The sequence below is a fragment of the Notamacropus eugenii genome, chromosome 1, assembly GCF_028372415.1.
Source record: "Notamacropus eugenii isolate mMacEug1 chromosome 1, mMacEug1.pri_v2, whole genome shotgun sequence".
Lineage (NCBI taxonomy): Eukaryota > Metazoa > Chordata > Mammalia > Diprotodontia > Macropodidae > Notamacropus > Notamacropus eugenii.
In genome coordinates, this window is record NC_092872.1 from 246,117,088 (window position 1) to 246,143,882 (window position 26,795).

Sequence of the window (26,795 nt, forward strand, 5' to 3'; positions counted from 1 at the left end):
CAAAACACAAACACCAAAGAGGTCAGAGCTGAGACTGTACTTCCATCTGAAACCTCAGATGGGACTATGAATTTCTCGCAAGCACAACTAGATTACCTGGAACGTCTGAAGAAGGATATAAAAGAAAAACTGGCCAATGATTTTAAAACCATAAAAAAAGAATTCACTGATGAGAACATCAATCTGAAAAAGAAAATTGAAGAAATGGAAAAGGAAGTTCAAAAATTAACTGGAGAGAATAATTCCCTAAAAGGAAGAGTTAATCAAACGGAAAAGGAAACTCAAAACCTAATAGGGAAAATTGATCAGATGGAAAAGGAAACCCAAAACCTAACTGGGAAAATTGGTCGAATGGAAAAAGAAGTACAAAAGTTAAATGGAGAAAATAGCTCCTTAAAGGGAAAAATTGGCCAGATGGAAAAGGAGATGCGAAAGCTAACTGAAGAAAACAATACGATCAAGATTAGAATTGGGCAAGTAGAAACTAATGACTCAATGAGGCAACAAGAGTCAGTCAAACAAAATCTAAAGAATGAAAAGATGGAAGAAAATCTAAAATATTTAATTGGAAAAACAACTGACCTGGAAAATAGATCCAGGAGAGAAAATCTAAGAATTATTGGCCTGCCAGAAACCCATGATGAAGAAAAGAGTCTGGACAATATCTTCCAGGAAATCATCAAGGAAAACTGCCCAGAAGTACTAGACTCAGAGGGCAAAATAGTCATCGAAAGAATCCACCGTTCCCCACCGGAAAGGGATCCCAAACTCAAAACCCCAAGAAATATAGTTGCCAAATTCCAGAGCTATCAAGTGAAGGAGAAAATACTACAAGCAGCCAGAAAGAAACAATTTAAATATCAAGGTCACACAGTCAGGATCACACAGGACCTTGCAGCTTCTACATTAAAAGATCGAAAGAATTGGAACCCAATATTCCGTAAGGCAAAGGAGTTGGGACTCCAACCGAGGATCAACTACCCAGCAAAGTTCAGCATAACATTTCAGGCAAGGAGAAAGTCATTCAACGAAATAAGGGATTTCCAGAGCTTCCTGACCAAAACACCAGAACTCAATAGACAATTTGATCTTCAAATGCAGGTCTCCAGAGAATCATAAAAAGGTAAACAGAGGGGAAAAAACAAAAACAAAAACTTGCAACTCAATTAGGGCAATCTGTTTACCTCCCTGTAAGGGAAGATGCTACCTGTTAATCTTGAGAACTGTGCAGCTATTATGATAAAAGGGATATATGTAGAGGGAACGGGCATAAAGTAAATGATGTCATGGCAAAAATATGATTTAAGTATGAGAAGGGAATGTAATAGGAGGTGTGGAAAGGGGGAAGCAGAAAATGGCAAATTATATCACAGGAAGAAGTACAAAACCATAGTAGAGGGAAGGAGGGGAGGGAGATGAGCATTGTTTGAGAGGTACTCTCATCTGATTTGTTCAAAGGAGGGAACAATAACCTTAAGCAGATAATCCTAACTAGCTCTATAGGTAGTAGGAGGGGAAGGGGGAAGAAAGGGGAGGGTGGCTAAAAGGGAGGAAAGAAGCAATAAGAGTAAAGGGGACTAAAAGGGAGGGGGGCTAAAAGAAGGAGGGGAAGGCTGCAGGAGGAGGGGGAGAAAAGTGAATACTATTGAGGAGGGGAAGGGAGACGGGAGAGTTAAAAGCACAAATGGTGGGAAAGAGGGTGGAGGGAAATACACAGATTGTAATCATAACTGTGAATGTGAATGGGATGAACTCTCCCATAAAATGGAGACGGATAGCAGAATGGATTAAAAGCCATAATCCAACAATATGCTGCTTACAAGAAACACATTTGAAACGGGGGGATACACATAGGATAAAGGTCAAAGGATGGAGCAGAATATATTGTGCTTCAGCTCATGTAAGAAAGGCAGGAGTAGCAATCCTAATCTCAGACAAAGCAAAAGCAGAAATAGATCTAATCAAAAGGGATAAGGATGGAAACTATATCCTACTAAAAGGCACCATAGACAATGAAGCAATATCATTACTAAACATGTATGCTCCAAGTGGTATAGCATCCAGATTCTTAGAGGAGAGGTTGGGGGAGTTGAAGGAAGAAATTGATAGCAAAACTATACTAGTGGGGGACCTCAACCTCCCCCTCTCTGAACTAGATAAATCCAACCTTAAAATAAACAAGAAAGAGGTTAAGGAGGTAAATAAAACTCTGGATAAGGTAGATATGATAGATCTTTGGAGAAAATTAAATGGGAATAGAAAGGAATATACCTTTTTCTCAGCGGTACATGGAACATTTACAAAAATTGACCATGTACTAGGACATAAAAATCTCACAATCCAGTGCAGAAAGGTAGAGATAATCAATGCATCCTTTTCAGATCATAATGCATTAAAAATTACATGTAATAAAAGGCCATGGAAAGAGAAACCAAAAATCAATTGGAAACTAAATAATCTAATTCTAAAGAAGGATTGGGTTAAAGAAGAAATCATAGAAACAATCAACAACTTCATTCAAGAGAATGACAATAGTGAGACAACGTACCAAAACTTATGGGACACTGCAAAAGCAGTTATTAGGGGAAGTTTTATATCTCTGAATGCTTACATAAATAAAATAGAGAAAGAGGAGATCAATGACTTAGGCTTGCAGTTGAAAAAGCTAGAAAAAGAACAAATTGAAAATCCCCAAGTAAATACCAAATTAGAAATACTGAAAACCAAAGGAGAGATTAATAAAATTGAAATAAAGAAAACTATTGAATTAATAAATAAAACCAATAGTTGGTTTTATGAAAAAACTAATAAAATTGATAAACCTTTGGTTAATCTGATCAAAAAAAAGAAAGAAGAAAACCAAATTACTAACATTAAAAATGAAAGGGGTGAACTCACCTCCAATGAGGAGGAAATTAAAACAATAATTAGAAACTACTTTGCCCAACTTTATGCCCACAAATTCGATAATCTAAACGAGATGGATGAATATTTTAAAAAATACAAATTGCCCAGATTAACAGAAGAGGAAGTTGAATACTTAAACAACCCCATCTCAGAAAAAGAAATTGAACAAGCCATCAATGAACTCCCTAGGAAAAAATCTCCAGGGCCAGATGGATTCACAAGTGAATTCTATCAAACATTTAAAGAACAGTTAATTCCAATACTACATACACTATTCTTGAAAATTGGGGAAGAAGGAGTCCTCCCAAATTCTTTCTATGATACAAATATGGTTTTGATACCCAAACCAGGAAGAGACAAAACAGAGAAAGAAAATTATAGACCAATTTCCCTAATGAATATAGATGCAAAAATTTTAAATAAGATTTTAGCAAAACGAATACAGCATCTAATCACGAGATTAATACATTATGATCAGGTAGGATTCATACCAGGACTACAGGGCTGGTTCAATATTAGGAAAACTATTAGCATTATCGACCACATCAACAACAAAGCTAACAAAAACCACATGATTATCTCAATAGATGCAGAAAAAGCTTTTGACAAAATACAACATCCATTCCTACTAAAAACATTGGAGAATGTAGGAATAAAGGGAACTTTCCATAAAATAATAAGCAGTATCTATCTAAAACCTTCAGCAAGCATTATATGCAATGGGGATAAGCTAGATGCATTCCCAATAAGATCAGGGGTGAAACAAGGTTGTCCATTATCACCACTATTATTCAATATGGTACTAGAAATGTTAGCTGTAGCAATTAGACAAGATAAAGATATTCAAGGAATTAGAATAGCCAAAGAAGAAACTAAGTTATCACTCTTTGCAGATGATATGATGATTTACCTAGAGAATCCCAGAGATTCAAGTAAAAAATTACTTGAATTAATAAACAACTTTGGCAAAGTTGCAGGGTACAAAATAAACCCACACAAATCCTCTGCATTCCTATATATTAGCAACAAAGTTCAACAGCAAGAGATAGAAAGAGAAATCCCATTTAAAGTTAGGGTAGACAGTATAAAATACTTAGGAGTCTACCTGCCAAAACAAACCCAGGGACTATATGAACACAATTACAAGACACTTTTTGCACAAATAAAGTCAGATTTAAGTAAGTGGAAAAACATTAGTTGCTCATGGGTAGGCCGTGCTAATATAATAAAAATGACAATTCTACCCAAATTAATATACTTATTTAGTGCCATACCAATTAAACTATCAGACAATTACTTTCTAGAGCTGGACAAAATAATATCAAAATTCATTTGGAAAAACAAAAGGTCCAGAATATCAAAGGGACTAATGAAAAGAAATGCTTGGGAAGGTGGCCTAGCGCTACCAGACCTTAAACTGTACTATAAAGCAGCAATTATCAAAACCACTTGGTATTGGTTAAGAAACAGAGAGGTAGACAAGTGGAATAGACTTGGCACTCAAGATGCAGTAGGCAAGGAATATAGCAACCTTCTGTTTGATAAACCCAAGGACCCCAGCTTCTGGGATAAGAACTCATTGTTTGACAAAAATTGCTGGGAAAACTGGATAACAGTGTGGCGGAAATTAGGCATAGACCCATACCTGACACCGTACACAAGAATAAAGTCCAAATGGGTACATGATTTAGGTATAAAGATTGATACCATGAATAAACTGGAGAAGCAAGGAATAGTGTATTTATCAGATCTATGGAGAAGGGAAGAATTCTTTACTAAAGAAGAGATAGAATGCATTATGAAATGCAAAATGGATAACTTTGAGTACATTAAACTGAGAAGTTTTTGCACAACCAAACCCAATGCAACCAAAATCCAGAGGGATGTAGTAAATTGGGAAAAAATTTTTACAGCTAAGCTCGGGGATAAAGGCCTCATTTCTAGAATATATAGAGAACTGACCCAAATGTATAATCATACAAGTCATTCCCCAATTGATAAATGGTCAAAGGATATGAACAGGCAATTTTCAGAGGAAGAAATTAAAGCTATCTATAATCATATGAAAAAATGCTCTAAATCACTATTGGTTAGAGAGATGCAAATCAAAACAACTCTGAGGTACCACATCACACCTATAAGATTGGCAAACATGACAGAACAAGAAAATGATAAATGCTGGAGAGGATGTGGGAGAGTTGGAACACTAATTCATTGTTGGTGGAGCTGCGAGCGCATCCAACCATTCTGGAGAGCAATTTGGAACTATGCCCAAAGGGCTACAAAAATGTGCATACCCTTTGACCCAGCAATATCGCTACTAGGACTATATCCCCAAGAGATCATAAAAATGGGAAAGGGTCCCACATGTACAAAAATATTTATAGCAGCACTCTATGTAGTTGCCAAAAACTGGAAGTCAAGGGGATGTCCATCAATTGGGGAATGGCTGAATAAATTATGGTATATGAATGTAATGGAGTACTATTGTGCCATAAGAAATGATGAACAAGAAGACTTCAGAGAGGCCTGGAAGGACTTATATGACCTGATGCTGAGTGAAAGGAGCAGAACCAGGAGAACTTTATGCACAGCAACAACCACAGTGTGTGAGAGTTTTTTCTGGTAGACTTAGATTTTTGTAATAACACAAGAACTTCTGAAAAAAAAAAAAAAATCCCAATGGTGGACCTCAAGGCAAAAAGCCTTCCACACTCAGAGAGAGAAATATGGAAGTCACTCACATAATGTAGCAGATCATGTTTGTGTATGTGTATCTGTTTGTGTATCATGTTCTGATTTGTTATATGGATTCTTTCATTTATCTTAGTCTGACTACATAGCATGACGATAGTGAAAATATACTCAATAGGAAAGTATATGTAGAATCTATACAGAATTGTATGCAGTCGTGGGGAGGGAGGGAGGTAGTGGGGGGTGGGTGGGGAGGGATAAAATCGCAATTGTATGGCAGTGATTGTTAAACATTAAAAAAAATATAAAAATTAATAAAAAATAAGAATTTAAAAAAAAAAAAAAAAAGAGGCAGAAAATGGCCCTGAAGAGCTGAAATCCACTGAGAAAATTTCAGTGAATATGAGGCTAACAAGGATGTCCAGTAGACATGATACTCAGCAGACACATGCCATCTAACAAAGACGGCATACCTAGTGGAGATCATCAGAGAAAAGTGTTTGGATGTCAACAGAGAATATTGGTGGCCATGCAGCACTGGAGGTTTGAGTTCCTCTCGACACAGATTATTCTGGCCTGGCCACACATCTACCTCACACCTGTCATGTATCATTGGCTATGTGAGTTTCTGACATAAACACCTCCTTGCATTTTTATTGGCCACGTATATTCCCTATGTGATTGTCCTCTATGTGGTTCCCTGGTGAGGTGTGTTCTTATCACACCTAGTTTTCTCCACTGGTGGTATAGTTATCTATGTGAGATTTTATCCCTTATGCAAATTTGCCAACCTTTCCTTGTCACTTTATTTACAATGCTATTTGACTGGATATCTATTATTTTTAACTAATATGTCTTTCAACTAGCTGCTGAAAACAAAAACATTCCTAGGGTCTCACAAGCTGTGGTACTATGTGGGTGCTGATGCACAGGTTACTTCCATCTTCAGAAGTACCCTTGTGAGAGAGGTCATGCCCAGGGGCTATAATTAGATGACCTCTAACATCCCTTGTAGCTTCAAATCTATATACTGTGATAATCTATTCCTCAACTCATAACCTCAGAAGATCTAAAGTTTTGAGCAAAAAAGGACCTTGGAAATGATTGATCCTTACAGCTTCTTTTTGTAAATGAAGAAAATGAAACTCAGAGATATTGAGCGACTTGCCCAAGATCACACAGCTAGTAGGTATCTGAGGCAACTCTTTTTGGCTCCAAATTTAACACTATCTACTATTCTAATCTTGCTTTGTGCTCAATAAATATTTGTAGAGTTGTTTGATGGAGTCTCTTAAAACTTGAGAAAATCATCCATCTTTGTCTATTCATTAAGATCTGTGTGGGAAGATTCCAGAGACAGGGAGGATTGTTTTTTTTTTTCTTCTTTTAATATGCTTCCCAGGAAATTACATCTCTTCCTTCATGACAGACTTGATAGGTACTTTCATGGACCAGTTGAAAATTTCCCTTGTTCAGTATGAACCTGGTGATAGTTATGTCAAGTGGGTTGTCAAGCAGTAGGAGGTGAAAGATGCTGCTGACAAGGGGACAGTTTGAATGGTTGATGCTAAGAAGTTCTTTTTTGGGGGGGGTATTTAATAATAAATATCAAGGGTTGATGCATAGGGATGAGGAGCTGAGGATGCATGCTATCCTGTGTGGGCATAGTGACTCAGATTCACATGGCATTTTATTCTATTCAGACTGATTGCTTTTCTGCCATTTGCTGATTTTGTCCTTGTAAAATAATTATTAGACTGTAGCTCTCACTTCATCAACAGCTCTCTAAGACTACAACCACTGGAAATCTGGAGCATGTGTAAAAGATACACTCGTCTAGTCTTATACCAGCTGAACTTGAAGCAAAGCCTGAGCCTGCAGAAATTCCCTGTGTCTTGGGAAGCAGCCAGAAACTTCCAGTCCCTCCAGTGAGTTAATTATGGTGAGATTGGTGGTAGAATTATGTCCCCATGATCTGCCTGAAGCCTAGCAACAAATTATGACTTTTGTACTTCTTCCTAAGCTATTGAATGCTTAGTGAACTTTCTGGTAAAGAACCATACCATATAGTGGGATATGAGACTTTGTGGTCTGCAGAGGACTCACACAGGTGGCTTCACAACTGTTAACAGATGACTCAATCATCAGAGCCATCAAAAATGTCAAGCATGTGGTCCACAGACCACATGCAGCCTGCAATGCTCCCAAATGTGGCCCAAACTAGATCAAAATATAATTGGGCAATATTTAACAAAATCAATAAAAATCCAAAAACATAGATCATGTAACATTTAAAAGTAAGTCAATGAACAGACTGCAGGGACCCTTATATAGAGGTTGGTTGCCTCCATTTTGATTTAAGTTTGACCATACTGATCTAGAAGCAATGTGCTATCTCAGAAAGAACACTGAGGTTTAATCCCAGATTGGTCCCTGTCCAGTCCATTGGAATATATAACTAATTCTCTATTTGAACATCTCAAGTAGCATGGAACTCACTGTTCCTGAGGTCACCCCTTTCATTTTTGAAATGTTAGGACATATTGAGTCAACATCCACCTTTTTGTAGTTTCCAGAAACTGATGCTAATGAAGCTACAAAAAATAGTCTCTCTTACACCCTTTTCCACTTACTTTCAAGTATTTGAAAATTATGCAAGGGTGGGGTTGAAATCACCCCAATTTTTACTCTAGTACCTCAACTAGGTGGAAAAAACATTTTTTTAATTTGAATCAAACAACCAGGACTGAGTGCGAACAAGGCCTGTATACCTTTTTCAGCAAATCAGAGCCATTGTGTAAGACTGGGTCACATGATTTGCTTATTACTTTAAACTGTATTACTTTATTTTAAATTTATGGAATAAAACAATTTCATAACATAGTATAATAAAAAGATAGTTGTATATGACACTGCAAATCTATTATGTACAATTAGCTATTCTTTTAAATATATAATAAAGTTATCATGCAAGTTTCTTTTTTTCTTGCCGTCTCCCTGCCCCACCTAGGGATGGCTATATGTATATGTGTATGTACATATATATGTATGTATATATGTACATATATACACATATGCATGTATATATGTATGTAGGTACATATATACATGTGTGTATATAAAATTGTTTTATACATACTTCTATTTATCAGTTCTCTGGATGTAGATAGTATCTTTCTTCACACATCCTTTATTTTTAATATGTGTATTTGTAATAGTCTATTTGTAATAGACTTAGTTGCTCAGTTATTCTTAAAAGAACATTGCTATTACTTTAAACAATGTTCTCTTAGATCTGCTCACTTTACTTTTCATGATTTTGTGAAAATCTTTCCATGTTTTTCTAAGATCATTGAGCTCATCACTTCTTATAGCACAGTAGTATTCCAACCATACACCACAACTTATATAGTCATTCCCCAGTTGATGGTGATCCCTGTAATTTCTAGTTCTTTGCCACCACAAAGAGGGTTGCTATAAACATCCCTTTCCCATTTAAAGTTATTACTACTTGTGAATTTCCCTCCACCTTTTTTTTACTCATTATTTTCTTTCTCAGCCTCTCTTTTTGTCCTATCTCTGTTACCTTATCCTCCTACTTTATCCACCAACCCTCCCACTTCCTATCCCACCCACTTCTCTAAGAATCTCCCCTCAGATCCTCTGCCCCTCATCCTTCCAATCCCAATCCACACCCAATTTGTTTAAAAGGAAGAGACTACCTCAGAATTCAGGGAAGAGATTGTGAATCTGAATTTGAAAGGCTGTATCAAGTATGGTTATTTATAGCACACCATCAAAGAACAAAGGGAGGACTGAGGAATAGAAGGTAGATAGTAAATAGACAATGACTTTGTAAGTTTCCTTTTCTCTGATACTGTCGGAACCATGCTGCAGGTCCTCATTTCCTCATGCCTTGACTATTATCTTAACATGGTAGTTGGTCTACTGCCACAAATTTCACCTCACACCAGGTGACTCTATTTAGTCACCAAAGGGATGTTCCTAAAATGCAGGTCTGACTATGTCAACCCCACCTCTCCCCTGTACATACACACATTCAATAAACTCTACTGGCTTCCTTTAACCTCCAGATTCAAATGAAAATGTTATGTGGCATTCAAAGCCCTTCTTAACCTTGTCCCACCTCTTGTCTCTTTCACGTCTTCTTACACCTTAAACGGCACCCTCCCCATCTCCCAGTTTCTCTTATATGTGGTAAAATCGCCCCCTTGCTGTCTTGCTGTTTCTCAAACAAGACACTTCATCTCTTGGCTCCATGACTTTGCACTGGCTATCCTTGATCCCTGAAATATTCTCATTCCTTACTCTTCCTTCCTGGCTTCCTTTAATTCCCAGCTAAAATTTTGCCTTTTACTGAAAGCTTTGTGTAATCCCTTTTACTTCTACTAACTTATTCCTATTAGTTATTCCTTATTTTTTTCCTCCCTATAGCTTAGTTATACATGGTTGTTTTCATGTTTTCTACTCACATTAGATTGTGAGCTCACTGAGGGCAGGGACTATCTTTTGCATTTCTTCATAACACTAGCACTTAGCGCAGTACCTGTCACATAGTAGGCACTTATTAAATGCTTACTGACTGACCCAGGGTGAAGGAATCCATTTTATCCCAAAGTCTTTCTATCCACAGATACTATAATGTAACTCATTGTTTTATTACCCAAATATTTCCAGTAACATGAATTTAGACTAGGGGAAGTTCATCAGTTTATCTTTTGAATTGAAAGCACCTACTAACAATGTCATACATTCAATGGACACTTCATCAGTTATGTTAATAAACACAATCACCATCTACAAATAGTAGGGTCATAGATTAGATTTGAAAGGAACCTTCGGTGCTATGTAAATCCTCCTAACATAATCTCCTCATTTTACATATGAAGAAACTGAGGCCCAGCTAAGTCACTTACCCAGTGTCACAGAGCTAATAAATTTCTGAGGTGGGACTGGGTCAGATGACCTGTCCCAACTCTAGGATTCTATAGTAGATTCTATAACTAGATTCAATAGAAATACAGTTGGATTCTTTTTGGTACAGATTTTCCTGTTAATTCAGCTTTGGCTCAACTGCACCCACTGGAGGGAAAGTCAGGAATTATGAGACTTGAGACAGGATGTAATAAAAGTTCATATCAATCTCTCACTAGGTGTTTGGGGAGTATAGTTCTTGAATGCTTGAAATGCTGAGGCATTCTTAGAAAGGTGATTTATTAACTGACTAAATTTGGAGAAATCTTTGGCAGCTGAGGGACAGAAATGGTGCTGCTTCTGCTAGATACTGTATGTATCCACAGGAAATCAGAAAAAAACCTTTATTGTAGGAATTGAGTCCGATTTTGAATGAGACTTATCAAAGCATTACTGAACCATTTGGGCTCTGCAGAAAACCAGTAATTTATTTTTTGGAAGAAATCAGGAACATTTACACATTCAAACTCTTTAATTCCTGGTGCATCTCTCATCATCCTCAGTATGACTGGTGAATTGCATAAATATTTCCTCCATGTCCATCAGTTCAGAGTGTTTGGCTTTGTCTGAGATGACTTTACAATTATAGATATATGTATATGTATGCACATATGTATATATATATACATATATATATGTACACATATATATCTCAGAACAAATTCTAAATCAGAGTTAAAATTAACAGCGTCTCAGTTGACAACTCCTGCGGGTAAACTTAATTTATGGACGTAGCCTGGGACTGTGGAAGGATCTGTGGACTTGAAATCTGAGGATATGAATCTGAATCCCAGCTTTGTTACTTTCCATCTGTTTGACCTTGGAAAAGTCACTTCACTTATCACAATGACGTTTTTCTCATCTATAAAATGAGATAGTTGGGCTAAGTCACCTCTAAGTTTCCTTCCAGCCCTACATTTATAATCCAAACCCAATTTTTTTTATCATTTTGATTCAAGCGAAAATCTACCTGACTTCCTAAATTCAGAGACAAAACAACACAAACTAGTGACCTAAGGCTACTAAGAGGGACAATGGACTCAGAAACAGCATTGTTCACTCAGTAGTTTGCTCTTCCATCCAATGGTTTCAGCCCACCTTTCTGTAGAACCTTCAGAATGCTGAAATACACATTTTGACACCAGCATAGGGCTAAGTCAAAGAGAGAGAGATGGGAGTAACTTTCAGATAACTCTTAGCTATTACCTAACCACAAGATCGAGGGCACACCAAGCCCTAAAATGGACACACATTAACACAAACTTCTGCTGATTTCTCATGAGAAGACTTTATGGACACATTTACAGAATATCCTTCCCCTGGGCTTTCATAAACACAACACTGCAATTTTTTTCTTAGCATTTCATACATGTTAATGGCCTATAAACATTGATTTTTAAAATGTGCAAAGAACTGAAGCCTAGGAAGTGTAAAAAATAGGCCTCATAAACACAGATTTTTAACTGGCTGGAAATCTTCTTTGTGTCTCATGCTTTTAAGTCAACCAGGTGTCCCAGGATCTGAGACATAACTGAAACAAAACCTCTTCATTTCCAGGCTCATTGAAGATGTAAAGTTCAGGAAATGGAGGCAGGTTTTCAAATGAACAATAGTGATAACTAAATTAATATTTTCTCCAGGAACTAAGAGCTATGATCTCAACATTGTGAGCCATGAATACAAGTCCCACTTCCTCACCTTGGTAAATGACTAATGACCCAGGATAAATCTTTTTTTTTTTTTTTTTTACTTTTTGGGTCTCAATTTTCTTACTACTACACTTACTAGTAAAATGACAGGATAGAATGAGATCATAGGTTCACAGAATTTGGAGCTGGAAAGGAGTTCAGAAGAAAGCTAATCCAGCTCCCTCACTTTACGGAGGAGGAAACTAATAGAGATGAAGTGACCTGTTCAAGACCACACCAATATCTCCAAAGAGTCATCTAACTCTACAATTCTAGCAATAGGATAACCCAGGAGATTCTAGGAATGTCCTGTTTCAGGCTAAACATTGTTTCTAATTGGGGTATCAGGGAGCCTCTGTTTCAAATGACAACAGGAAATGAAAAAGGCACAAGAGAAGTGGATTAAAAAACAACCAGAAGGGGAAGCCAGTGTATTCTGAATACTAAAATGGTTCCTGTCAACCCTACTTTTGTCTGACCTTTTCTCCTAGTTCTAACCAAAGCCATATTGCTTGTGGTGGGTGGTGGCTGGGGGCGGGGGGGGGGGGGGGGGAGGGAGGGAAGGGAGGGGAGAAACTCTTTTTAGGTTCCAAGTTTTCAGTGTGTGACATATTTTAAATTCTCCAAGATACTTGATTCTAAGCTGTAAATAACCCAGGCTTGGGCTTGCTTTAGACATAATCAGAACTCAACTTTTCTTTGGGGAACTAGTCTTTAGCAAAGACACATGCATTAATTTCAGTCACAGAATGTCAGGGTTGGGCATCTGAACCACCTCCATGTTTTGTTTCAAAGTACAAATAACTCTGTCCCGAAGAGAAGGAACAAATAAAAACTCCCTTCAGTCATCATGGTACAATCTTGGCTCAGAGACTGGAAAGCAGAGGATGGGTCTCTGAAAATCATGTTCCATGAGCCTTTGTCTCTGAGGATTAGGGACAAAGCCAAAATCTACACAGAAGAGCAGTTTAAAGAGCAGCAGCAGAGAGGTAGGATGGAAAGTGTACTGGCTGTGAAGTTTGGGGGCATGGGTTAGACTCCCACTTCTGTCATTTACTGCTTCGGTGACTTTGGCCAAGTCACTTTGAATCTCTGGGTCTCGATTTCCTCACCTATCAATTTATGCAGTTGGACTAGAACAATCTAAAAGTTCTTTCTGGTAACACATCTCTTGTTCTAGGATTCTGGAAACAACAAAGAATGCTAATAAAGCACCTGTCTTTCACAGAGCATGATTTTAGGATTAGATGACTATAAGGTTTACACAAGATGTGTTTCTGTCCCCAAGAAGCTTATATTTTAGAATGGGCAATTGGAGACAGAGGACAGCCCAGTTAGATTGGAGCACAGGGGGCGCAAAGAGAAACAACAGAAAAAGGTTGTCAAAGTAGGGTGTTACCATGTTGTGAAAGACTTTGAATGTCTTCCTAAGAAATCTAAACACACAAAGAAGATAATGCAAAGTCATTTAAACTTGGAAACAGAGGAATGGTATGATTAGATTTATGCATATGAAAGATTATGGTAAAATTATGAAAGATACACTAGAGAGGGAAAAATAGTGATAGGAAGACCTCTAAGAAGGCTATTGTAATATCAATGTAATGTATAAAATAACATTACTATAATAAATCCCTGAAGGTAGAAATGGAGAACTTCAAATAGAGAACACTCAATGTATGTTAGAGATATTGGAGAGGTGAAATTAGGGGAAAATTCTAGGAAGAATTTGCAAATGGAAGCAAGAGCACTAGAGATAATGGAGAGGGAAGATTCAGAGCTAACTCAAATGCTTTGAATATGGATGAGTGGACAGTAGTTGTGCTACAAAAAAAGAAACATTGAAGTTAAAAGGAAATGCAGGGAGAAAAATGATAAACTCAGGTTTGGACATGCTGAGTTTCCAGGCAGAAATTTCTGTAGGCAACAGGAGGAATGTCCACGAACTCAGAAAAGCCACAAAAGATATATTAACTCATCTTCATACAAGTGGTAGGTAAAACAATGGTACTGAATGAGATTGTAGACATTGTAGATGTTGAGGAACAACCTCTTGGAAAAACTGGGAAGAAGAAAAGGAGTCAGTGAAGGAAGCAGATAGAATGATTAGAGAAAAGAGGAGAACCAGTGGTGTAAAGTGCTCCCAAAGCCAAGTGAGGAAAGAATATCCTCCAGGCAGAGTGGGGTGGGGATGGTGGTCAGGTGTCCAAAACTACAGAAGGCTGAAAGAATTCAATTCAGCATTTGGATGAATGTAATAGCCAAGAAGTTTTCTCTTTATATTGAGCCTAATAAACTTGTCTCACATTTATTCAATTCTGCTACCTTTCTATCAATAACAGTTTATTACATATCTAGTAGGTGCCAGGCACATTGTGAGATGCTAAGAATAAGAAGATAACAAAGATATGCTCCCTGCTCTCAATGAGCTCACATTCTGTCAGTAGGGAGAAAATGTATCTAACTTCATAGAAAATAAATACTAGGTAATTTATGTGGGGCAACATGAGAGATCAAGAAAGATTGCACACACAAGGTAATATCTGAGCAGAGTTGAGGACCACCAGAATAAGTCTAATCATTTTTTCCCATGATAATCCTCCAAATGTTTGTAGATAACTTCACGGGCCCTTTAAGCCTTCTCATCCTTTTTTAACTTTTTAAATATTTTTATTTGAATTTGGAGTTCTAAATTCTATCCCTCCCTTCTTTCCTCATTCCTTCCCTCCCTTTCTTCCCTCCCTTCTCCCTGAGAAGGCAAGCAATAAGATATAGGTTATACATGTGAAATTATGTAAAACATTTCCTTATTAGTCATGTTGTACAAGAAAACTCAAAAGAAAAAATAAAAAGTGAAACATAGGATGCTTCAGTCTGTATTCAGTCAATACCAGTTCTTTCTCTGGAGGCAGATTGTGTGTTTCATTAGTCCTTTGGGATTGTCTTGGATCACTGTATTGCTGAAAATAGCTAAGTTATTCACACCTCTTCATCATACAATTTTGCGTTTACTATGTAAGATGTTCTCCTGGTTCTGTTCACTTCAATCAGCATCAGTTCATGAAAGTCTTTCCAGGTATTTTCTGAAATCCACCTACTCATCATTTCTTATAGAGTATTAGTATTCCATTATATTCATATACCATGACTTGTTCAGCCATTCTGCAATTGACAGGCATCCAATCAATTTCCAAGTATTTGCCACCAGAAAAAGAGCTACAACAGATATTTTTGCACATATGGGTCTTTCCCCCTTTTTTATGATGTCTTTGGGATACAGACCTAGTAGCGGTATTGCTGGATCAAAGGGTATCCACAGTTTATAGCCCTTTGAACACATTTCCAAATCTCTCTCCAAAATAGTTGGATCAATTCACAACTCCACCCATAATGCATTAATGCCCAATTTTCCCACATTCCCAAGAACACCCACTTTTTTATTTTTTTTATCATATTTCATCATTTTTGTCATATTTGTCATATTTTATCATCGTCATATTTATATTTTGTCATCATAAGTGTGAGGTGGTACCTCAGAGTTCTTTTAATTTATCTTATCAGGAATGATTTAGATCATTTTTTCATATGACTGTACATAGTTTTGATTTCTTGGTCTGAAAACTACTTATTCATATCTTTTGACAATTTATCAGTTAGAGAATGACTTATATTTTTATAGACTTGACTCAGTTCTCCATATATTTGAGAAATGAGGCCTTTATCAGAGATATTTGCTACAAATTTCCCCCAGTTTTCTGCTTTCCTTATAATTTTGGTTGCATTGGTTTTGTTTGTGCAAAAAAAAATTTAAAATTTTCTATCATCAAAATTATCTGTTTAATCAATTTTGTAATGCTCCCTATATCTTCTTTGTTCCTAAATTCTTTCCTTCTCCAAAAATCTGACAGAAACTATTCCATGTTCTCTTAATTTGCTTATAGTATCATCCTTTATGTATAAATCATGTACTCGTTTTGACCTTATCTTGGTATATGGTGTGAGATGTTGTTCTATACTTAGTTTCTGCCATGCTATTTTCCAGTTTTCCCAGCAGTTTTTGTCAAATAATGAATTTTTGTTCCAAAACTTTGGATCTTTTGGTTTATCACATACTAGAGTATGATGGTCTTTTACTATAATTTGTACCTAATCTGTTCCACTGATCCACCACCCTATTTCTTAGCCAGCACCAGATTATTTTGATAATTACCACTTTATAATACAGTTTGAGTTCTGGTAGGGGTAGGTCTCCTTCTTTTGCATTTTTTTCATTGATTCCTTTGATATCCTTGAACTTTTATTTTTCCAGATGAATGCTTTTTTTTTCTAGCTCTATAAAATAATTTTTGATAGTTTGATTGGTGTTATACTGAATAAATAGCTTAATTTAGGTAAAATTGTCATTTTCATTATATTGGCTTGGCCTGTCCAAAAGCAATTATATTTTCTAGCTGTTTAGATCTGACTTTATTTGTATGAAAAGTGTTTTTTAAAGTTGTGTTCATATAGTTGCTATGTCTTGGTAGGTAGACTACCAAGTATGTTATATTGTCTACATTTATTTTAAATGGAATTTCTCTATCTCTTGCTGCTGGACTTTGTTGGTAATATATAAAATTACTAATGATTTATGTGGGTCTATTTTATATGCTACAACTTTGCTAAGCTTGTTAGTAATTCCAAGTACTTTTTACTTGGTTTTCCACGATTGTCTAAGTATAATGTCATACCATCTGCAAAGAATGATAGTGTTGTTTCCTCATATGCCTATTCTAATTTCCTTTTCTTCTCTTATTTCTGTAGCTAACATTTCTAGTATAAAATTAAATAATAGAGGTGATAATCAACATCCTTGCTTCTAGCTTATCCCAATCACAGATAATGTTTACTAATGGACTTAGATAAATATTATTTATTATTTGAAGATAAGTTCTATTTTCTATGCTCTCTATTCTTTTTAATAGAAATGAATGTTGTACATTGCCAAGGGCTTTTTCTGCAGCTCTTGAGAGTTAGTTTTGTTATTGATATGGTCAATTATGCTAAAAGTTTTCCTAATATTGAATCAGCCTTACATTCCTGGTGTAAAACCTACTTGGTCATAATCTATGACCCTTGTGATATTTTGCTGTAATCTCTGCTAGTATTTTATTTAAAGTTTTTGCATCAATATTCATTAGAAAAATTGGTTTATAGTCTTCTTTTTCTGCTTTGGTTCTACGTGGTTTGGGCATCAGCACCATATTTGTGTGATACAAGAAATTTGGTTGGACTCTCTTCGTCACTAATTTTTTCAAATAGTTTATGTAGTATTGGGATTAATCATTCTAAATATTTGGCAGAATTCACTTGTGAATCCATCTGATCCTGGGGATTTTTTCTTAGGAAGTTCATTGATGGCTTGTTCAATTTCTTTTTTCTAATGTGAGTAATTTAAATTAATCTGTTAATCTGGGCAACATTTATTTTAGTAGATATTCATCCATTTCATTTAGATTGATAAATTTATTTACATACAATTGGGCAAAATAGCTCCTAATAATTGTTTTAATTTTCTCTTTATTGGTGGTGAGTTCACTGATTTCATTTTTGATAGTAGTAATTTGGTTTTCTTCTTTTCTTTTTTTAAATCAAATTAACCAAGCACATATCTTTTTGTCATGAAACCAACTTCTAGTTTTATTCATTAGTTCAATGGTTTTCTTACTTTCAGTTTTTTAAATCTCTCTTTTGATTTTTTTGGATTTCCAATTTGGTGTTAAAATGGGGATTTTAATTTTTTTCTGTTTCTAGTTGCATGCTCAATTTATTGATCCATTTTTTCTCTTTTTTAATTGATGTAAGCAATTAGAAATATAAATTTGCCCATAAGTATTGCTTTGACTCCATACCATAAAATTTGGTATGTTATCTCACTGTTGTCATTTTTAAATGAAAATATCAATTGTTTTTATGATTTCTTCTTTGATCTACTTGTTTTTTTCTAGTATTCAATTATTCAATTTGCAATTAATTTTTAATCTCTCTTTACATTGTCTATTATTGAACGTAATTTTTATTGCATTATGTTCTGAAATTGATGGGTTTAATATTTCTGCTTTTCTGCTTTTAGTTGTGAAGTTTTTATATCCTAATACATGTTCATTTTTTGTGTAGGTGTTATATATTGCTGAGAAAAAGGTATATTCCTTTCCATTCACATTCAAATTTTCACCAGAAATCTATCATATCTACCTTTTCCAGAATTGTATTTACCTCCTTAACTTCTTTCTTATATTTTTGGTCAAATTTATCTAGTTCTGAAAGGGGAACATTGAGATCCCTCACTAGTCTAGTTTTATTATCTATTTCTTCCTACTATTCATTCAACTTCACCTTCAAAAATTTAGATGCTATAATATTTGGTGCATATATCTGTTTACTATTGATGTGACTTCACTGTCTATGGTATCTTTCAGCAAGGTATAGTTTCCTTCTTCATCTCTTTCAGTTGGATGTATTTTTGCTTTTGCTTGGTATGAGGTCATGATTGCTACTTCTGTTTCCTTGCTTTATATGAAGCACAATAGATTCTCTCCCAGGCCCTTATCTTTACCCTATGTGTATCTCTCTGCTTCAAATGTGTTTCTTGCAAACAACATATTGTAGGTTTCTGGTTTGTAATCCCTTCTGCTACCCACTTCCTTTTTATGGGTGAGTTTATCCTATTCATATTTATATTTGTGATACCTAACTATGTATTTTCCTCCATGATATTTTTCATTTGTTTATCACCCTTTTCCCACTCTTTTCCTCCTCACAAGTATTTTACTTCTGACAACCATCTTCCCCAATCAGCCATCCCTTTTATCAGCTCCCTTCCCCCTTCTATTATCACCATCCCTTTTTACTTCCTTATAGGATTATATAGATTTCTATATTGTTATTCCCTCTTTGAGTCAATTTTGATAAGAATAAGGTTTAAGCTTTCCCTTCCCCCTTCCGCATCTTCCCCTCTATTATAATAGTTTTCTCATGCCTCTTTTATGTGGGATAGTTTACCCTCATTCAATCTCCCCCCTCCTTCTATTTCCAGTGCAATTTTTTTCTCACCCCTGTATTTTTAGGGGTTTTTTTTTGGGGGGGGTATTATCCCATCAAAGTCACACCCTCCACACTCTACATATACTTCTTCTAATTGCTCTTATAGTAATAAAGTTGCTAAAAATTACAAATATTATATTGCCATATAGAAATAAAAAGTTTAACCTTATTGAATTTCTTATGTTTTCTCTTTCTTGTTTCCTTTTTACCTCTTTAATGTTTCCTTTGAGTCTTGTATTTTGAGGTCAAATTTCTTATTCAGCTATGGTCTTTAAATTAGACATGCTTGAAAGTTCTCCATTTTGTTAAATATCCATTTTGCCTCTGAAAGATTATATTCAGTTTTTCTGGGTAGATAATTCTTGGTTGTAATCTTAACTCTTTTGCCTCCCAGTTTATCATATTTCAAGCGCTTTCATTCTTTAATGTGGAAGGTGCCAAATCCTGTGTAATCTTGGCTATAGCTCCTCAATATTTGAATTGTTTATTTCTGGCTGCTTACATACTTTCTCCTTGATTTCTGAGGTCTGGAATTTGGCTAGGATGCTCCTGGGAGTTTTCATTTTGGGATGTCTTTCAGACCATGATAGTGGCATTGTTTCAATTTTTATTTTGCCCTCTGGTTCTAATATAACAAGGCAGTTTTCTTTAATAATGTCTTGAAAGTTGTTGACCAGCTTTTTTGTTATGATGACTTTCAAGTAGTCCAATAATTATTATACTATCTCTCCTATATATGTTATATAGGTCAGTTGTTTTTTCAATGACAAATTTCACAATCTCTCCTATTTTTCAACTTTTTAAATTTTGTTTTATCATATCTTGATGTCTCATAGTCATTAATTTCCACTTGTTCAATTCTATTTTTTTAAGGAATTATTTATTTCGGTAAGCTTTTGTACTTCCTTTTCCATTTAGTTAGTTATATTTTGGGGGGAATTTTAAACTTGGTAAATGTTTATACATCTTTCTCCCTGCTATTGCCTCTTTTTTCATGATACTCTTGCATTATTCTCATTCTTTTCCAAATTTTTCTTCTACTTCTCTAATTTGTTTTTCAAAATTCTTTTTAAGCAATTCCAGGAATTAATTTTGAACCTGAGACCTAACTGCATTTTTCCTTGAAACTTCATATATAGTAATTTTGACACCATTGTCCTCTTTTAAGTTTATGCCTTAATTTTCTCTATCATCATAATTGCTTTCCATAGTCAAGTTCTTTTTTTTTCACTCATTTTTCTGACTTTTTTGTGATTTGTTGTTTTTATGTGATTATTGGACTTTGGTCTTGCACTATCCCAAGCTTTTTGTGCTGGGGCTCTAGGTGTTACTGCTGGCTTTCACTGGGCCTCAGAGTTTAAACTACTTGTTTCCTTTGGGGTTAGATTCTCCTTCTGGTTTGTTCTGGGGCTGTGGGACTTCCCCGTTGACTTCCCCTGGGTGTGAAGTTTAGCTACTGGCATGCTCATTGGTGGCGCCTTGTTCCTGTGTTACTATGGTAACAGAGTCTTTCAGGTGTCAGGCCCTTTCACACTGGGCTGGTAAGGTGCTGCTCAACCAGTTCTGAGGTTGTTTTCCAGTTGTTTGGAGAGGAATTAGGGAGGTCTTCAGAGGGTTCCCTCACTTTGCCATCTTGGTACCTGAAGTCTCTCCTCTTTTTTTAAAAAAATATTTATTATTTATTCATTTTAACATTAATTTCCTTTAAAATTTTGAGTTCCAAATTCTTTTCCTCCTCATCCCTCCCCCATCTATTGAGAAGGGAAGTAAAATTATGTCAATCATATGTGTGAAATCAAACAAAGCATATTTCCATATAAGCCGCAATACAACAAAAAAATAAGAAAAGTAAGATGAAAAATTATACTTCAATTTCTACTCAGTTCATCAGTTCTTTCTCTAGAGATGGATAGTACTTTTTCTTATCATAAGTCCTTTGCAATTGCCTTGGGTTATTGTACTGATCAAAGCAGTTACGTCTTTCATAATTGATCATCACTACAATATTACTGTTTCTTTGCATAATGTTCTCCAAGTTCTATTCACTTAACTTTGCACTGTTTCATATAGGTCTTCACATGTTTATTTTCTTTTTCCTGAAACCTTACCCCTCCTTGCGTCATTTCTTATAGCACAATGGTACTCCATCACAATCATATGCCATGTCTTGTTCAGCTATTCCCAATGGATGATTCCTCAATTTCCAGTTCTTCGCCACCACAAAAAGAGCTAATATAAATACTTTTGTACACAGAGATCCTTTTCATTTTCCTTTGATATCTTTAGGTACAGACCTGGTAGTAGTATTGCTTGGGTCAAAGGGCATGAACAGTTTTATAGCACTTTGGACACAGTTCCAAATTGATCTCTAGAATGGCTGGATAAATTCACAACTCCTTCAACAAGTCATTAATATATCTATTTTCCTCATCCTCTCCAGCATTTATCATTTCTGATAGGTGTGAGGTAACAGCTCAGAGTTATTTTAATTTGTATTTCTCTAATAATATTATTTTTATATGACTACAGGTAACTTTGATTTCTTCTTTTGAAAACTACTTATTCATATCCTATGACCATTTATCAATTGGAGAACTGATTTTTAGAAATTTAATTCTGTTACTTATGTATTTGAGAGATGAGGTTTTTCTCAGACAAACTTGCCCTGAAAAATATTCGCATTACTTCATTGTCTATGGTACCTTTTAGCAAAATACACATTCCTTGATTATCTCTTTTAATTAAGTTTATCATTGCTTTTGTTCTCTCTGATTCATGATTGCTAGCCCTACCTTTTTTTAAACTTTAGCTGAAGTATAATAGATTCTACTCTCACTTATTATTTAAATTCTGTGTGTCTTCCTGTTTCAAGTGTGTCTCTTTCAAAGAACATATTGTTGGATTCTGGTTTCTAATTCATCTACTTGCATTTTATGGGTGTGTTCATCCCTTTTACATTCACAATTATGATTACTGTATATTTTCTTCCATCCCATTTCTTCTTCTCCTTCTCTTCCTCCTCCATCTCTGTCTCTCTGTCTCTCTCTCTCTGTGTGTGTATGTGTCTGTCTGTCTGTCTCTCTCTTTCTCTCTCTCTCTTCTAAAGGAATCTACACAATATGCTAAGGTTCTTCCTCTCACCTCTTGCTGGATATAATGGAATAGATTGTCCACTAGTCATCCTGATCTACTCACACTCTTTTTGTGCTCCTTGAGGGCAGGGACTATCTTTTTCCTGCCATGACTACCATGTAGTAGACTGTTTATTGATTGGTCATAAAATCTCTTCACTGTTACCCTTTATACTACATTATTTATGAAGTTATCAGTTATTAATGTGTTACATAATTTATTCCTACTACAGACTTCTCTATTGATCTTTAGATGATATACAACTACCTTTAATCAGAAATGGTGGTATTCTATGCCTCTCAATCAGAAGCTTTACTGGTAGAGTATTTATGTTAAAAAAAAGATGAATATCCATTTTTGAGAGACTTTGGGAGTAAATAAGTGAACCCATAGGATAATAACAATAATAGTAATAATAAATATCTTTATATAAAAGTTTTCAAAGCACTTTTTTTATGTGCTATTATTATCCCTTTTTTAATGATGAGTAAATTGAATCTGAAAAGGATTAAGTGACCCATCCAGGGTCACATAGATAGGAAATATATGAGGAATATTTGAATTCAAGTCTTCTTAATTCTAAGTCCAGTACTGTATTCACTATGTAACCTAAACTTCCTCTCCACAAGTTGTAAATTTAGAAGTAGAAGGGACTTTATCTCTAGCCTAAACTCCCCATTTAATTAAATCATTAAAAAAGTTATAGGTAAATGTTTTTATAATGAAGACAGCTACAAAGAATGAAGAAATAGAGATATTCTATAAAGAACTTGATGAGTCTTGGTCTTGAAGAAAAATCAAGATGGCATATACATTCATACTTGATGGCTTCCATTTAGATGTGGACCAAGGAAAGGTTGGAAACAAATATGTTGGAAATTAGGGGTAGGGAAAATAGATCAATGTTAATAAAAGAGGCCAATACTATTCTGTTCACTCAGATGTATAATAATTATGATCCTGGTAACATTTAGCATTTATAGAGTATTTTATGGTTTACAAAGTACTTTATAAATATTATTGTATTTGACCCTCACAGCATTCCCAAAAGGCTAGTGCCATTATTATTTTCATTTTATAAATAAAGAAACTGAGGCAAACAAAAATTTGCCTAGGGTCACATAGCTAGTAATTGTCTGAGTCTGGATTTGAACTCAGGTCTTCCTGACTTCAGTTCAGCACTTTATCATGTATATCATAGAATCAAAGATTTAAAGCTAGAAATCCAGAGAGACCTCAGAGGCATACTAGTCCAACGATTCTATTTTACAAACAAGGAAACTAAGGCTCATGTAGGTTAGGTTACTTGCTAAGGTCACACACCATTACATAGCCAAACTAGGATTCAAAACAAGGTTCTCTGACTCTAAGTCCAGTTTCCTCCCCATAATATTATCCGTACCTTCTTCAAGAAAGAAGACAGATAGGCTAGAGAGTTGAGCACTGAGCAGCATCACAAAAAAATGAAATTGACTGTATACTAACAGAGATAAGATGACTATTTCCTGACATAGGAGTATGTTCTGGATCAGTTATCCAATTGCAATCTTGTCATTGATACAGCAAATGGTAAAATCAATGCCAAATTAGAAAATTGGATAAAGATAAGAGAAATACATTTCATGAAATTGAAATAGTTCCAAATTGTCTATAATTCTGTTTACATTTTTGGTCTGGGACAAAAGCAGGGCCAATTAGCTAAAGAAACAATGAATTTTTTCTTTATCGTAAATGAAAAGTAATTCATTGATTTTCAAATTTATTCCTCCCTTCTATGGACATTAGCCAGTGTTTTCTGACATTTATACAACCCATGTTCCTTCAGAACAGAACTATACTAATAATAACTGACATTTTTATAGTCTTTAAAAAAATTTGCAAAGCTCTTTTTATATAGTACAATATCTCATTTATTTTCTTGGACTTTGGTTGGAATGGTGTACTCAGTGAAGAGATATCTCTAAGTAGTATAGATCAGCATCCAGTCAGCAGGTTAGAACATTAAAGAGCTGCCTAGAACATGGAGATGTTAGGTGACTTGTGCAGGGTCACACGCTCAATATGTGTCAAAGCTAGGTAGGTCTTAAATCCAGAGCTTCCTGGCTCCAAGGCCAAAATCTTTGTCTACTAGGCCATGTTATTTCTTTTCATGATGTTGAGTGATAAATTATTCATTTCTCATATTTAACAATACCTAATAATATTAAGGAAATTATAACCTCAAGCATCAATTATTTTGCATATAACTTGAATGTCACACGGCTATTTACAAGTTGAAAATCCCATAGATATAAATTTGTTTCTTATTAATTTAGTTAAAAGTGGCCTAAGCATTAAAGCTCAAGGAAATCTCTTTGAGATTTTCTACTGAAATTATTAACAACCCGTAAATCTCATTTGTAGACAGAAGATACCAAGCTCTGGAGTTCAGTAGCTTTGTTCCCACGTACTGAATGGCCCAGTCATGAAGTGTGGCTAGGGTACTATTAATAACCCAATGTCCCTAGCTTCTCCTGACACTTTGAAATTGTCCACAAGTTCAATTTTATGACGAGAGAAATCTTCCAGATTTCAGTTATGGCAGCAAACTTCCTTGTAGATTTGTGGAGAATGTTGCCAAAATGTTCAGTTACAATGAAATGCTATCCTTTGGGGCTCCAAACTTGCTTTGGGAAAATTTCCATTGGAAGGATGAGTCAAAAAGAATTCAGACATCTTCAGATCTCTGGATCCTGTCCAAGTTGTATACAGGTCCATTTGGCACCATTCAGATTCTCACTTTCCCACAAGTTTTTGGAGGGACTCCAGCACCTCATTTAGGCCTTACTTCTACAATGCCTTCAGATTGACTCCCTCACCAAAAGTATTATTTCCAAAACATGCAGTGAGAAGAAATAGTAGCAGAAAACCAAGGGAGAATACAGCTGAGAATGAAGACATTATACAAAGTGACTAGGTAAGGCAGGAATAAGGCCAGATATGTCAAAATGTGTTGTCAATCAGATGGCAGATAAAGTTATCTTGCAGGAGGAAAAATCTATTGTGAAACAGGCCTTCAGTGAGAGCACAGTAGTAGGAATGTTCATGTCCCATGCCAGCATGGTCACATAAGGCTAACTGATCAATGAAGTGTGTGGGATTGCTGATAAATTATGAGATTGATCTTGAATCACCAAATCAGCAACTTCTGCTGCATCCACAGAGTAGATTCAATGTATACCAGAATTCCAGAATCTCAGAGTCAAGAATGGATTTCAGATCACCTAATCCAATAGTATCAAATTCAAGTAGAAACGGGGGCCACTAACCCAAACATAAGAATCCCTGCAGGCCACACAGGCCAAGTAGAAAACTATATATTAGCATTATCCCATTCTATTCTGTTGTCTGTTATAGTTTTCTATTGTATTTTTATTTACTTTGTTAAATACTTCCCATTTACATTTTAATCTGGTATGGGCTGTACTCAGAGCAGACACTTCTTATACTGGATAGGGTACTGGTCTTAGAATCAGAAAGACCTGGTTTAAATTTCTGCCTTAGAATTTTATGAGGCTGAATCTCCCTCCCTTCTTCCCTCTCTCTGCCTCTCTCTTTCTCAGTCTCTGCCTCTCTTTCTCTCCCTCTCTTGTAAACACACACGCATACACACACACACACTCACATACACAGAGGATGGAAGTACATTGGCATGGAAGTACATGGACCTGAAACTACTACTAACCAGCACAAGAGTTTTGAATTGTTTATTTCCAACTTGAGCCTCCTGGACCCTCTTTAGGCAATCTGGAGGGCCTCCACTCTCCCAAGGCTCATCATATTGGTTCCAGACTTATTGTAGACACCCCATCAGCCTAGCCCACTATAGCTCAGAACTATCAAGTTCATACTGCTTCTGGCCTTAGACACTTACTATGTCCAGTGCTGTCCTTATAAGTGAAATCAGCTTTTCTTCCTCTTAACACTTATTTGGTCATAGGATCATAGATATAAAACTGCTAGGGGCTTAAGAGGCTTTCTAGTCCTCCCCAAAATCATACAAATGAGGAAACCAAGACTGACTTTACCCAAAGTTAGAATGGTGATGGCCACCAGAGGTGAGTTTTGAAAGCAGGTCCTCTGACCCCAGAACCAATTCATACTTCATGGTAACACATTGGTATATTTGGATTGCATCAGCTAGGGCATCCCTATGATCTTTGAGGCAACCAAGGTCACATCACTTCTGCTTCATGCACTCTCCTGGTGTCATTCTTTACTCTCTAGACTTTCCTACCTCTGCTCTATTAACCTGAT